Consider the following 13,991-nt stretch of genomic DNA (forward strand, 5'->3'; position numbering starts at 1 on the left):
TCTACTTTTTATGGGAATGCCTATCATGTCGCAAATAAATTTATCCGTAATGGAGATGTGTTGTCCTAAGAGATAGGTAGACATTCTTTCTTCTTCATCTACTTGTATGTTGTTGTAAAATAATCTAACAAGTCTTGGATAGATAGGTTCATTAATTTGTAAGATAGGGAGTAGATCTAAGTTTGCAAACCATTGGATTGTCTCTAAGTCTCTTAGCTCATTTAAATCTACATATATTCCCCTATTGACACTCCTAAGTTCGAAAGAGGAAAATTTTTCAGCATGGTATTTTGAATCGAAAAGGGTGAGATCAAAATCTTCCACTAATCTCCTCTTTCCTTTGTCCCTTGAGGATCTTCTAGATCCCATAACTACTGCTGTTTTAGAAGAGTAGTGATGAGCAAGTGTAAATGAAAGAAAACAGAATTTAAGGGTTTCTTAGAGAATACCTTAGTAAGATCTTCAAGAGAGGGAAGGATTGTTGATGTTTTGCTCCGAAATGAGAGGTAATTGGGATGCTATGAGGGGAGAAATATGGATTGAGGAGCTTTGGAAGAGTAAAGAAGGAAGGGGAGTGAGTTGGGGTCGGTTTCACCGCCGGCCCTAGCTTGGGTTAAAAAGGGCAGAGTTGCGGGCGGTTTCACCTCTGGCTGGGGCGGTTCAACCGCTTGCAACACGTGACAGCCGAAGGTGCTACCTCCAGTTGGGGCGGTGAGCACTTGTTCTGATCGTAGTGTGATCTGATTTGAGAGGTTTTGTCTTGAGAAGAATTTTCATTCAAAGCAATCAAATTTACTTACGTAATTACGTAAGAGTTTTCATTTTAAGATAAGAACTTTTGCACGATCAAGATAGATCTTTTGACGTGCATACTCTCAATGTCGTACAAATGTTTGTGACAGTTTGTTCAAGTTGATAAGCCTTATAAGTTCATGACAAACTTAGTCAGTTCATGTTATAGAGTTGGATTTGAAAGTTATAAACGGATGAAATTGATGGCTTCGAAAATCCAAAGGATATGTGAATCATGCGTTTCTAATTCTAAAAAATCAAATAGGATTGTATCTAAATCGCTTTTGTGATTTTTAAATTTTTAAACTTCATTCGCTATTTAGGCTAGAGAGCATTGCGAGTTCTTTTTGGATCTTGGGTCATGAATATCGCGAATCCAAGGAGCAGGATATTATTTCTTGCTCCAGCTTATAATGTTTTTACAAGAAAGGATGATTTTTAGGTACCCATTTGCTTTTGGGTGCCTCAAAGATAGATCTACATTGTTTATCATGTTGCATAGAGTTTATCATGGTTCCTTTACGGACCCAAATTAATTTATTCGAACTAATCTTCTTGAATGGACAATAAAGCGTTTTGTGTCCAAGTTTGCAACAAAAGTTGCATTTGCTTTGGTGTCGAACATGTAAGATGGGGCCTTTTATGAAGGTGGTTGGATTTTGGTGAGGACTTCTCACAAATCCAATTCCACTTCTTTTGGGAACGTGACCCTTGTTTGCAAGGATCATGTTTAATGACTTGCTACCAACCTCGAATTTCTTCAAGGTGTCCTTAAGTAGCAAGTTTTCCTTTTGGAGAGTTTCTAGATCATGACATTTTATGCATGAGCTTAAACTATCATGATATTCAGCTTTTAACTTATCGAAATTACAAATAAGACTATCATGCTCCTTTTTTAGCAATTTGTATTTTCTACTAATTGTCTTACATTCATCAAATAATTCATGGAAAGCATTTAATAATTCATGATAAGGTAAATCTGCATCAATTAAATCCGTTACCTCTTCTCTGATGGCCATTAGGGCGTAATGAGCAACTTGCTCGGTGTTGGACTCCTCTTCTTCGGATGCGCTCGAATCATCCCATGTTGCTTTGAGCACCTTCTTCTTTGGTGTTCTCTTTTTGATTTGGGGACAATCACTCTTGTAGTGTCCCGGCTTTTTGCACTCATAGCAAATGACTTGGTCCTTTTTGGGTTCAAGTTTGTTTTTTGTGTCATTCTAAACTTGTTTCTTTTAATGAATTTTTTAAATTTTCTTGTTAGAAGTGCTAAGTCATCGTCATAGTCCTCATCACTTGAGTTTTCTCTCAAGTGGTCTTCTGAAGTTCTAAGTGTCATATCCTTCTTGTTCTTTGGAAGGATGTCTTCTTGCTCTTCATGAGCTTTGCAAGTCATCTCGTAGGTTATTAATGACCCAATTAGTTCTTCAAGAGGGAAGTTGTTTAGATCTTTCGCCTCTTGAATAGCAGTGACTTTAGGATCCCAACTTTTAGGAAGGGATCTTAGAATCTTATTTACGAGCTCAAAATCTGAAATACTATTTCCGAGTCCTTTTAGACCGTTGACGATATCCGTGAAACGGGTAAACATGTCACCAATAGTCTCACTCGGTTTCATCCGGAAAAGTTCAAAAGAGTGTAACAAAAGATTGATTTTTGACTCTTTCACTCTACTTGTGCCTTCATGAGTCACTTCGAGTGTGTGCCAAATATCAAATGCGGTTTCACAAATCGAAACACGATTAAACTCATTTTTATCAAGTGCACAAAATAAGGCATTCATAGCCTTTGCATTAAGAGCGAAAGCCTTCTTCTCCAAATCATTCCAATCGATCATTGGAAGAGAAGACTTTGAAAAACCATTTTTGACAAGATTCCAAAGTTCAAAATCTATAGAAATAAGAAAGATCCTTATTCAGGTCTTCCAATAGGTGTAGTCCGTCCCATTGAACATGGGTGGACGTGTAATAGAATGACCCTCTTGGTTTCTGGCGTAAGCCATCTCTCTTGGGTTTTAATCCGTTTGAGAGTTAACCCCGCTCTGATACCAATTGTTAGGATCAAGAGCACTAAGAGGGGGGGGGGTGAATTAGTGCAGCGAAAATCTTTCACTATTAAAATCGAAAGCTGCGTTCGTTTGATAAAAACGATTTCGATGTAAAAGCCGATTCTAAGATTACTTTAACTTAAGATTAAGTGAGATGACGTTAAAGTAAATCTACGAAGGCAGTTTGAAGTTTATGATGAAAATCAGAATGCAAGCGCAAACTGAAATGCGACGTTCGTACGATAAAACCGGTTTACATCTAAATGCCAATTTGAAGATACTGAACTTTGAGATACGTTTTATAAATGCGCAGAAGGCAGTTTGCAGTTATGATTGAAATCAAAACGTAAACGTAAACTGAAATGTAATGATCGTACGAAAAAGCTAATTTACGTCTAAACGCAGATTCGGAAAGCTCTGAACTTAGAAACTCGTTCGTAAAAGCGCAGAAGGCAGTAGCTATTTAGGAGGTTTGCAGTAAAGATAAAATGCTCAAAGTAAATGCAAACCGAGATTTAGAGTGGTTCGGTCAATCTTGACCTACTCCACTTTTGGCTTCCTCCACCGACGAGGTCACCGACGTCAACTAGAGGCCTTCCTTCAATAGGCGAAGGCCAACCACACTTTTACAGTTTCACTCCTTTTGACGGGCTTAGGAGACAACCCTTACAGAAATTTTCTCTCCTCTCTTTACAACTCAAAACTTTGAAGAACAGAGGGAGGAGAACTTTTGGCCTTTACAACAATTTTTAGCTCTAAGAATCACAGAAAAAGATCAAGATTTCGAGTGTAAGTTGTGCTCTTTCAGTGCTGAATGGGTGGGGTATTTATAGGACCTAACCCAGTTCAAATCTGGAGCTCAAAACTATCAATTCCCGAAATTTCGGGATCAGGCGGTTGCACCTCCTGACTGGGGCGGTTGCACCGCCTGGCAGAGCTCGAAGACTGAGCCTCTGGGCGGTGCCACCTCTGTCAGGGGCGGTTGCACCTCTCTGCCAAAGCTCAAAGACCGAGCTCAGGCGGTTGCACCTCCTAACTGGGGCGGTTGCACGTCTTACCAGAGCTCGAAGACCGAGCTCAGGCGGTGCTACCTCCTGTCAGGGGAGGTTGCACCGCCCAGTCTCGCTCGGAGACTGAGCCCAAGCGGTGCTACCTCCTGGCTGGGGTGGTTGCACCGCCCAGTCTCCCTGGGAGACTTAGCCCAGGCGGTGCTACCTCCTGGCTTGGGCGGTTGTACCTCCCACAGCAATCAAGGTCCGAATGGGTAGATCCATTCGGCCCAAATTGGGTTTTTCAGGGGCCCAATTGCCCCAAGATTAAGCTAATGGGATCACCTCTCATTTCCAACTTAATCATTATGCTAACTACGATAAATCCTAAGACAATTTCTGCAGCTTGCTCCGGTGCGTCAATCGCTTCTTCCGGCGAGTTTCCGGCGAACTTCCGTCGATCATCCGATGAACCCTCGGTGATGCTCTTGCGGACTTCCGACAAACTCCTGGACTTACAACGATCCACTTGGCGAGTTCCGACGAGCTTCTTTTGTCAAGCTTATGGACTTCTCGGATTTGTTCCCGCAGAACCTCCGACGACTGTCCGAACTTCCGTCGAACTCTCGAACTCCCAACGTGATCATTGTCTTGACTCAGGCGCAACTCCTGCTGCATGTTTAACTTTCATCGTAGTTAATCCTGCACACTTATCTCAACACATAGATTAGACAATAAATGACAATTGACTTCATCATCAAAATCTGAGATTCAACAAGAATTATCTCCAAAACCCATGAAAAGGAGAAAGCGTTGTAAAGAGGTGGTTGGTCTTCGCCTATTAAAGGAAGACCATTAGTGAACACCGGTGACCTCGATGGAGGAGGAATCAGAAGTGGATGTAAGTCACACCAACCGAACCACTATAAATTTTGGTTTGCATTTATATTATTGCTATTTACTTACTTTGTAATAGCTTCACTTCCTTCTTACTTGGTTTTTACTATCCTTACGATCAAACATGCTTTCAAGTTATCTTCCGAGATCATTTTTAACATATAAATAATTTTAAATCGATGTTTTAATCCACTGCACTAATTCACCCCCCCCCCCCCCTCTTAGTGCCGACTCGATCCTAACAATTAGTATCAGAGCTCGGTTATTCTCGATTTGGTATAAAACCTAAGAGAGATAGCTTTTGCCAGCAATCAAGATAGTCATTCAATTACATGTCCTCCTATATTCAATGGGATGGATTACACATATTAGAATACTAGAATGAGGATCTTTTTAATTTTAATGAGTTTTTAGTTATGGAACCTTGTGGAAAATGGATTTCAAAAGTCTTCTCTTCCAATGAATGATTGGAATGAGTTGGAGAAGAAGACTTTCGCTTTAAATGCCAAGGCTATGAATGTCTTGTTCTGTGCATTAGATAAAAACGAGTTTAATCGAGTGTCTATTTGTGAAACAACTTTTAATATTTGGCACACACTCAAAGTCACTCACGATGGCACTAGTAGAGTAAATGAGTCAAAGATAAATCTTTTGGTTCACACTTATGAATTGTTTCAGATGAAGCTAAGCAAAACTATTATCGACATATACACTTGTTTTACAGATGTCATCAATAGTTTTAAAGCTCTTGGCAAATATTTTTCGAACTTTAAACTTGTTAATAAAATCTTGAGATCTATTCGAAAGAGTTGGGACCCTAAAGTAATGACCATTCATGAGGCCAAAGATTTAAATAACTTTCTTCTCGAAGAACTAATCGGGTCACTAATGACCTATGAGATGACTTGCAATGCTCATGAAGAGCTTGAGAACAACCTTCCAAAGAACAGGAAGGATATAATACTTAGAACTCATAAAGACCATGTGAAAGAAAACTCAAGTGATGAGGACTATGATGATGACTTAGCACTCTTGACAAGAAAGTTCAAAAAATTTCATAAAAAGGAATAAATTCAAAAATGACACTAAAAATAAAATTGAACCCAAGAAAGAACAAGTCATATGCTACGAATGCAAGAAGCCGGGATATTTCAAATTGAATGTCCCCAAGTAAAAAAGAAGCAAACGAAGAAGAAGAATGCTCTTAAAGCAACTTGGAATGATTCAAGTGCATTTGAAGAAGAGGAGCCAACCAACACTGAGCAAGTTGCTCACTATGCACTAATGCCTATTGGAGATGAGGTAAGCAGTTCATTGGATGCAGATTTATCTTCTAATGAACTACTAAGTAATTTTTATGATTTATTTAAAGAATATAAATTAGTTAGTAAAAAATATAAATTGTTAAAAAATTAGCATACTTCTCTTGTTAGTGATTTTGATAGACTAAAAATTGAGCATGATGATAGTTTAGCTCCTTACATAAAATGTGTTGAATTAGAAATGCTTAAAAAGAAAATTTTACAACTACATGAAACCTTAAAAAAATTTGAAATAGGTAGCAAATCCTTAAACATGATTCTTGCAAGTAAAAATCATGTTAAAAAAAAAGATGGAATTGGCTTTGTGAGTAATACTCATAAAAATCTAACCATCTTTGTTAAAGGCCCAATTCTGCATATTTCACCCCGAAACAAATGTAACTTTTATTATAAATTTGGGCATGTTACTTATCAATGTCTGTTTAAGAGATGTAGTCTACACAAATTGATTTGGGTTCCTAAAAGAACCGTAAAGAACTCCAAGCAAAATGATAAGTTAAGTCGATCGATTTTTGAGGCACCCAAGGTCAAATAGGTACCTAAAAATCATCCTTTTTTGTAGAAATATTTACAATCACAAGCTAGAAGCAAGAGATTGTACCTTAATAGTAGATGCTCAAGGCACATGACTAGAGATCCATATTAATTCTCTAAGCTCACTAGCCTAAACGAAGGGTATGTCACCTTCGGAGATAATAACAAGGGTAAAATCATTAGCAAAGGAACTATAAGTAACAAATCCAACTTATTGATTAAAGATATGTTGTTAGTTGATGGCTGAAAGTACAATCTCTTGAGCATTAGTCAATTATGTGATAAAGGATATGTCATTAAATTTGAATCCAATGCTTACATTATTGAACAACCACACAAAAATTCCTTGATGTTTGCCCTAAAACAAAATAATGTGTACACTATTGACATTGATGATCTTTATAATGAAATATATTTTTCAGTTTTGAATGACGATGCTTGCCTTTGGCATAAGAGATTAGGTCATGCTAGTACGAAACTAATATCTCAAATCTCATCTAAAGAACTCGTAAGAGATATTCCTCACATTAAATTTGTTAAAGAAAATGTGTGTGATGCATGTCAACTAGGAGAATAAATAAAAGATAGTTTCAAACCAAAGAATCAAATAAATACCTCTAGACCATTGTAATTGATTAGTATGGATTTGTTTGGATCAATTGATACATCAATCCTAAGAGGTAGTAAATACACCTTTGTAATTATAGACGATTATAGTAGTTATACTTAGATATACTTCTCGGCATACAAAAGTGATTGCTTTAAGTATTTTTCTAAGTTTTGTAAACTTGTTCAAAATGAAAAAGGTTTTATGATTTCATCAATTTAGAGTGATCACGGTGGCGAATTTCAAAACTATGATTTCCAAAATTTTTGTGAATCTAATGATTACAACCATAATTTTTCTACTCCAAGAAATCCTTAATAAAATGGAGTAGTAGAAAGAAAAAATAGAAATTTATAAGAAATAGTAAGAACCATATTGAACGAACATAGCCTACCCAAATATTTTTGGGCTGAAGCCGTTAATACGGCATGCTATATCATGAATAGGGTTCTAGTAAGACCATTACTATCCAAAACTCCTTATAAATTGTGGAACAACAAGAAACCCAATGTTTTATATTTTAAAATTTTCGGTTATAAATGTTTTATCTTGAAAGAAAAAGATGTCTTAGAAAATTTTGATGCAAAATCCGATGGAGGGATTTTTCTTGGCTATTCTTCTATTTCTAAAGCATTTCATATCTTTAACAAAAGAACTTTGATTATAGAAGAATCTATTTATGTTATCTTTAATGAAGTTTTCAAATTTAAGAAAAATGAGTTTGATGATCATCTTAATTTTGATGCTTTGAATTTAAATGAACCTCCTTCTTCAACTAACAACTTGGATGCATCTTCTTTCGAAACATTCTTATCCAAGGAATAGAAGTATATAGATACTCATCCTAAGGAGCTATTCATAAGAGACACATCAAAAGGGGTTCAAACTCATTCTTCATTTAAGAATTTTTGTGTCAATGCCACTTTTCTTTCTCAAATTGAACCTAAATATATTGATGAGGCCTTGAAAGATGATTCATGGGTTATCGCAATACAAGAAGAGTTAAACCAATTTGAGAGAAACAAGGTATGGAAACTTGTTCTAAGGCCAAATGACTATTTAGTTATTGGTACTAAATGGGTCTTTATAAACAAGCAAGATGAATTTGGTATCGTGGTTAGAAACAAGACTAGATTAGTAGCTAAGGATTTCAACTAAGAAGAAGGTATCGATTATGAAGAAATCTTCACTCCTATGACATGATTAGAAGCTATAAGGATGCTCCTTACCTATGATAGTAGTAATAACTTTAAGTTATTTTAAATGAATGTTAAAAATGCTTTTATTAATGGCTTTATTTCCTATAAAGTTTATGCTGAACAATCTCTCGGATTTGAGAATGATAATTTTTCGAATCATGTGTTTAAATTGACTAAAGCTCTCTATAGATTACAACAAGCCCCAAAGGCTTGGTATGAGAGACTAAGCTCCTTTCTTGTCCAAAATAATTTCTCTAAAGGCAAAGTCGAGACTACATTATTTATTAAAAGTTTTGAGAATAATTTTCTTATTGTTCAAATTTATGTTGATGATATTATTTTTTATTCTATAAATGAATCTTTATGTGAATCATTTGCTAAGAGTATGAGTCTAGAGTTTGAAATGAGTTTAATGGGGGAACTAACTTTCTTTTTAGGCTTATAAATCAAACAACTTAGTAATGGTATTTTTCTTAGTCAAACAAAATATATATTAGACTTGCTAAAATGGTTTAATATTAATAGTTCAAAGGCTATCAATACTCCTATGAGTACCTCCACTAAGTTTGACATTAACGAAGGTGGAGAAAGCTTTGATCAAAAAGCTTATAAAGGTATGATAGGTAGTCTACTATATCTCACCGCAACAAGATTGGACATCATGTTTAGCGAGTTTGTACTATGTTTCAATCTAATCCTAAGCCATCTCATCTTAAAGCAGTTAAAAGAATTTTTAAATATCTAAAAGGAATCACTAATCTAGGATTATGGTATCCAAAATCTGAAAACTTTGAATTAATTGCTTATGCTGATTGGGATTTTGCTGGATATAGATTAGATAGAAAAAATACATCCGGAACATGTCAGTTCTTAGGTCATGCACTTATCTCTTGGTTTTCTAAGAAACAAACTCGGTTGCATTATCTACGACCAAAGTCGAATATATAGCGGCTAGTGCATGTTGTGCGCAAGTTATATGGATGAAGAATACATTGAAAGATTATAGAATTTATGTTAAGAATATTCCCATAAAATGTGATAACATAAGTATAATATATTTAACAAAAAATCCTATTCAACACTCTAGAACTAAACATATTGACATTAGGCATCATTTCATAAGAAATCATGTTAATAATCATGATGTAATCTTAGAATTCATTGATACGAAACATCAATTGGCCGATATCTTTACAAAACCTTTAGATAAAGAATAATTTGATTTTATTAGAAGGGAGTTAAGAATGTTAAATTGTCTGAATGTATGAGTTTATTGTATTTCTTTTCCGGACTATCTTTCTCTTAATGTATTTCATGAATAGAGCTTTCATGAATTTATTTCATTTTTATCTTCCTTGGTATCAAGTTTACTTCATACCCTTGCTTTATCACTTAATGATTTTTGATACACTTAATCCCTAATGGATTTGATTTATGAAGTCTTATTCAAAGATACTTAATCATTTATTTGATGCTTCTTCCTTACTCTTCTCATTAAAGAAAAATTTTATGAATTTTTAGTGTGTAATGATCACTTACAAGAATAGCGATTTGATTTAGTATGTAACGGATTTGATTTATATACACTTGATCCTTTTCATAAATCCTCTCTCCTTGTTGAAATTGAAGTATGATTTAATGAAACTCATCATTTTGAATTTGACTTGGTTCTAATCCCTTCATGAATTTGGTTCATAATGGAATCCTTTCATAAAAGAAACTTGTACAACTAAAGAAGAACCATAAAGCCCTCAAGTAAAAATGTTAGCTTTTCAAAAAGTTGTCATGCAAAGTTTTTACTTACCTTCCTTTATGGTTTGGATAAATAGGTGTGAAAGCTTGAATTTTTACTACACTTGTATTGTTAAATTATTCTCCTTTTTGTTGATGATAAAGGGGGAGAAATGTGATAATTTTTTTGACATCTTGACATTTTAAATATTTGAAATGCTTGAAGTATGATTGGTATCATCAAATACATCACAATATCAAAATGTTTGCTTGAAACGTATCGAAATGTGGCATTATTACTTGTAAATGTTTTATTCCTAGTATCATGCTTGATTTTGATGACAACTTGACATTTTAAATATTTAAAATGCTTGAAGTATGATTGGTATCGTCAAATACATCAAAAATATCAAAATGTTTGCTTGAAACGTATCGGAATATGGCATGATTACTTATAAATGTTTTATTCCTAGTATCATGCTTAATTTTGTATCAAAATAATAATTGTCTATCATTATGATGAATTATTGAAATTATAATGCTTTATTTCGTATTGGAATCTTGCCATGGAATGATGAATTATTATCTTTTATCAAGAATTGTCATCTTGCTAAATTTCATATTCGAAACTCATATCATATTTGAAAATGATAATTGATTATCATTGGACTTGAAAATGGATGACATACCTTGACATCATTTTTATTGATAAATACGTGGTATCGTATTTTGAATTAGTAAATCATGATAAGTATCATGATATGCATATTGATAAGTTTAAATGAACATAACTTATCGGTTTGATACTTGAATTTAAAAATGTCTTTTCTCAAGAATGGCATATAGATAGGGGGAGTTAAGGTTAACTCCATCATCAATTAATTGTCATCATCAAAAAGGGAGAGATTATTGAATCTTGAATTTTAATGATGAAATTAATTGATAAATTGTTTGATCTAATCTATATGTTGAGAAAAGTATGTAGGATTAACTATGATAGCAGAAAGACATAAAACAAATATTGTGTCGGAGTCAAGATCGAGATTTCATTGAGAGTTCGAGAGTTCCTCAAAAGTCCGGACGTTCATCGAAAGTACCACCAGAATTAACCGAAAAGACTAGGAGCTTGCCAAAGAAGCTTATCGGAACTCACCAAGAAGATCGTCGTGAAGTCCAGGAGCTTGCCGGAAGTCTACTTGAACATTGCCGAGAGATTGTCAGAAGTTTGTCGGAAGTTCATCAGAAGATCGTCGGAAGCTTGCCAGAAGAACAATTTACATACTGGAATAAGAATGCCTTTTTAAATATCTTAATTATTATAGTTAGACCTTAAGTTGAGTTAGGATTGGGAGGTAATCTCACTAACTCAGTTAGGGGCTAATTGGGCCCTTAACAGGGCTGAATTAGGTTGGATTGAACAGCCCGTTTAGCACTTGAAGTCAAGGTCGACGATGGAACTGCCTTGGATGCAGTCTCCCAAGTGCTCTGGGTGGTGGTATCGCCCAGACTGGGCGATGGTACCGCTGACAGTTAATACTGTAGGTGGTGGTACCGCCCTATCAGGTAGTGGTACCGCCAGAGCTCGATCTCCAAGCTTTGTCAAGTAATCGTACTACCCAGACTGAGTAGTGGTATCACCTAGTGTCAGTCTACAAGTGGTGGTACCACCTAATAATAGTGGTGGTATCACCAGTATCCCAAAATCCGAGGATGTGATACTTTTTTGCTCCAATTCAGAAGTCATTAGGGCCTATAAAAACCCCACCCTTTTGTGCATGAAAGAGCACGAAAGTGTTAATATAATCTTGAATTCTTGGAGTGTTTAAGTGTTACAAAAGTGCAAGAGTCCTCCTCTTCCCTTTCCAAGTGTTGAGATCATTCAAGAGAGGTGTGAGGCTTGTAAGGGTTATCTCCTAAACCTATGAAAAGGAGAAAGCTCTATAAAGAGGTGATTGGTCTTCGCTTATTAAAGGAATACCATTAGTGGATGCTAGTGATCTCAACGGAGGAGGAATCGAAAGTGGATGTAGGTCACACCGATCGAACCACTATAAATTCTAGTTTGTATTTCTATTATTGCTATTTACTTACTTTGCAATAGCTTCACTTCCTTCTTACTTGGCTTTCACTACCTTACAATCAAACATGCTTTCAAGTTATCTTTCGAGATCGTTTTTAATGTACAAAGAATTTTAAACCGATGTTTTAATCCGCTGCACTAATTCACCCCCCCCCCCCCCCCCCCTTCTTAATGCCGACTCAATTCTAACAGTTTCTCCTCGAGTCTTACTCTAATCATATTCTCTCGGAGAACTCTCTTGCTCAATCCAAGTGACCTTGGCTATGAATTTGTCTAAGTAAGAATACATGAGATATTTCTCTCATAATACCGAGAGCGGATGATCCTCTATCGATACTCAATGGCCCTCGTAAGGTTGGCTGTCACTCCCGATAATCGACTATACTAGATTTGAATTTTCCAAACCTATATGTTTAATATCAACTAGTAGAGTACTCATACTGGATATCCTTAGTTTCTCATGTCTAAGGGTCAGCTGTTGCACTACTAGGTCAATGGAATTGTTGTATGGCAATGAGATATCATCAACCATCCAATATTTCATTAGCGGATTAATCAGTGAACTCATTCTCCAATGAGCACTTGCACCGTTACCTTAGTGTCCCCACATGAGCAGCTATGAGATCAGTTGTCTCCATCATATGGATGGGTATATAATACACTAGTCTGTCCGGTTATCTCGATGTCTATCTCGAGTAACCTATGACTAGAATTATTTTGGGTATGTGTTTAGAGGTGAATCGGTCTCATTATCGTGATCTTATCACGATCCGATTCCCATTACACAGATCCATGGATATTACAATATATTTATACATCAAGCAATATAAAGTGAGAAAATATCATAATAATAATAAGAAAAATACTACATGTACCGAAGGATCGGATGAAATACTAGAAGAACCAATGACATACCGAACAACATATAATTCGTGCTTTGTAATAATTTATCTAAGTCGAGTTAGTTTAGGTCTAATTGTGTCGGTATTGGGGTAAAACAATGCCAACTCAATTAGGAGCCAATTGGGCCTGAATCAAGGATGAATTAGGTCTATTGTTTGGCCCATTTAATGTCCTATAATAAGGTCTGGCAATGGTACCACCCAGACTAGGTGGTGGTACTGCCCAAACACAATCTTCAAGATTGTGTCAGGCGGTGATACTACCCAAACATAGTCTTCAAGATTGTGTCAAGCAGTGGTACCACCTAGACACAATCTCTCAAACTATATCAAGCGGTAGTACCATCAGACTAGGCGGTGGTACCACCCACCTAGTGTCAATATGTCAGGTGGTAGTACCACTAGATTGAGTGATAGTACCATCCAGTGTTAGAACTGACAAGCGATGGTACCGCCAGTACCCTAAAATCCCTGCTCAGTAAACACAAGAATTGAGAGCAAAAAAAAGAAAAAAAAATACTATTGTAATAGTGTGAGAACTCCTCTCAAGCTTTAAGTATTGGGCGAAGTTTAAGAGAAGGGTAAGTGGTTATAAAGATAATCTCCTAAACTTATGAAAAGGAGAAAAAGGGTGTATTGATCTTCACCCATTGAAAGAATATTGGTAGTGGAAGCCAGTGGCCTCGAGTGAAGAGGAATTGGGAGTGGATATTGGTCACAACAACCAAACCACTATAAAATTAGTTTGCCTCCCTTTCTCTGCTTGTTTACTTATTTTGCAACGACTTTACCTGCTCATTACTATTCTTACGAATGTTTTTAAGTTTAAACGTTTTTCCGATATGATTTCATCGAACGAAGTTTTCAAACCGACATGATTTTATGAAAGTA

The sequence above is a fragment of the Musa acuminata genome, chromosome BXJ3-8 (assembly GCF_036884655.1).
Source record: "Musa acuminata AAA Group cultivar baxijiao chromosome BXJ3-8, Cavendish_Baxijiao_AAA, whole genome shotgun sequence".
In the NCBI taxonomy this organism is placed as follows: Eukaryota; Viridiplantae; Streptophyta; class Magnoliopsida; order Zingiberales; family Musaceae; genus Musa; species Musa acuminata.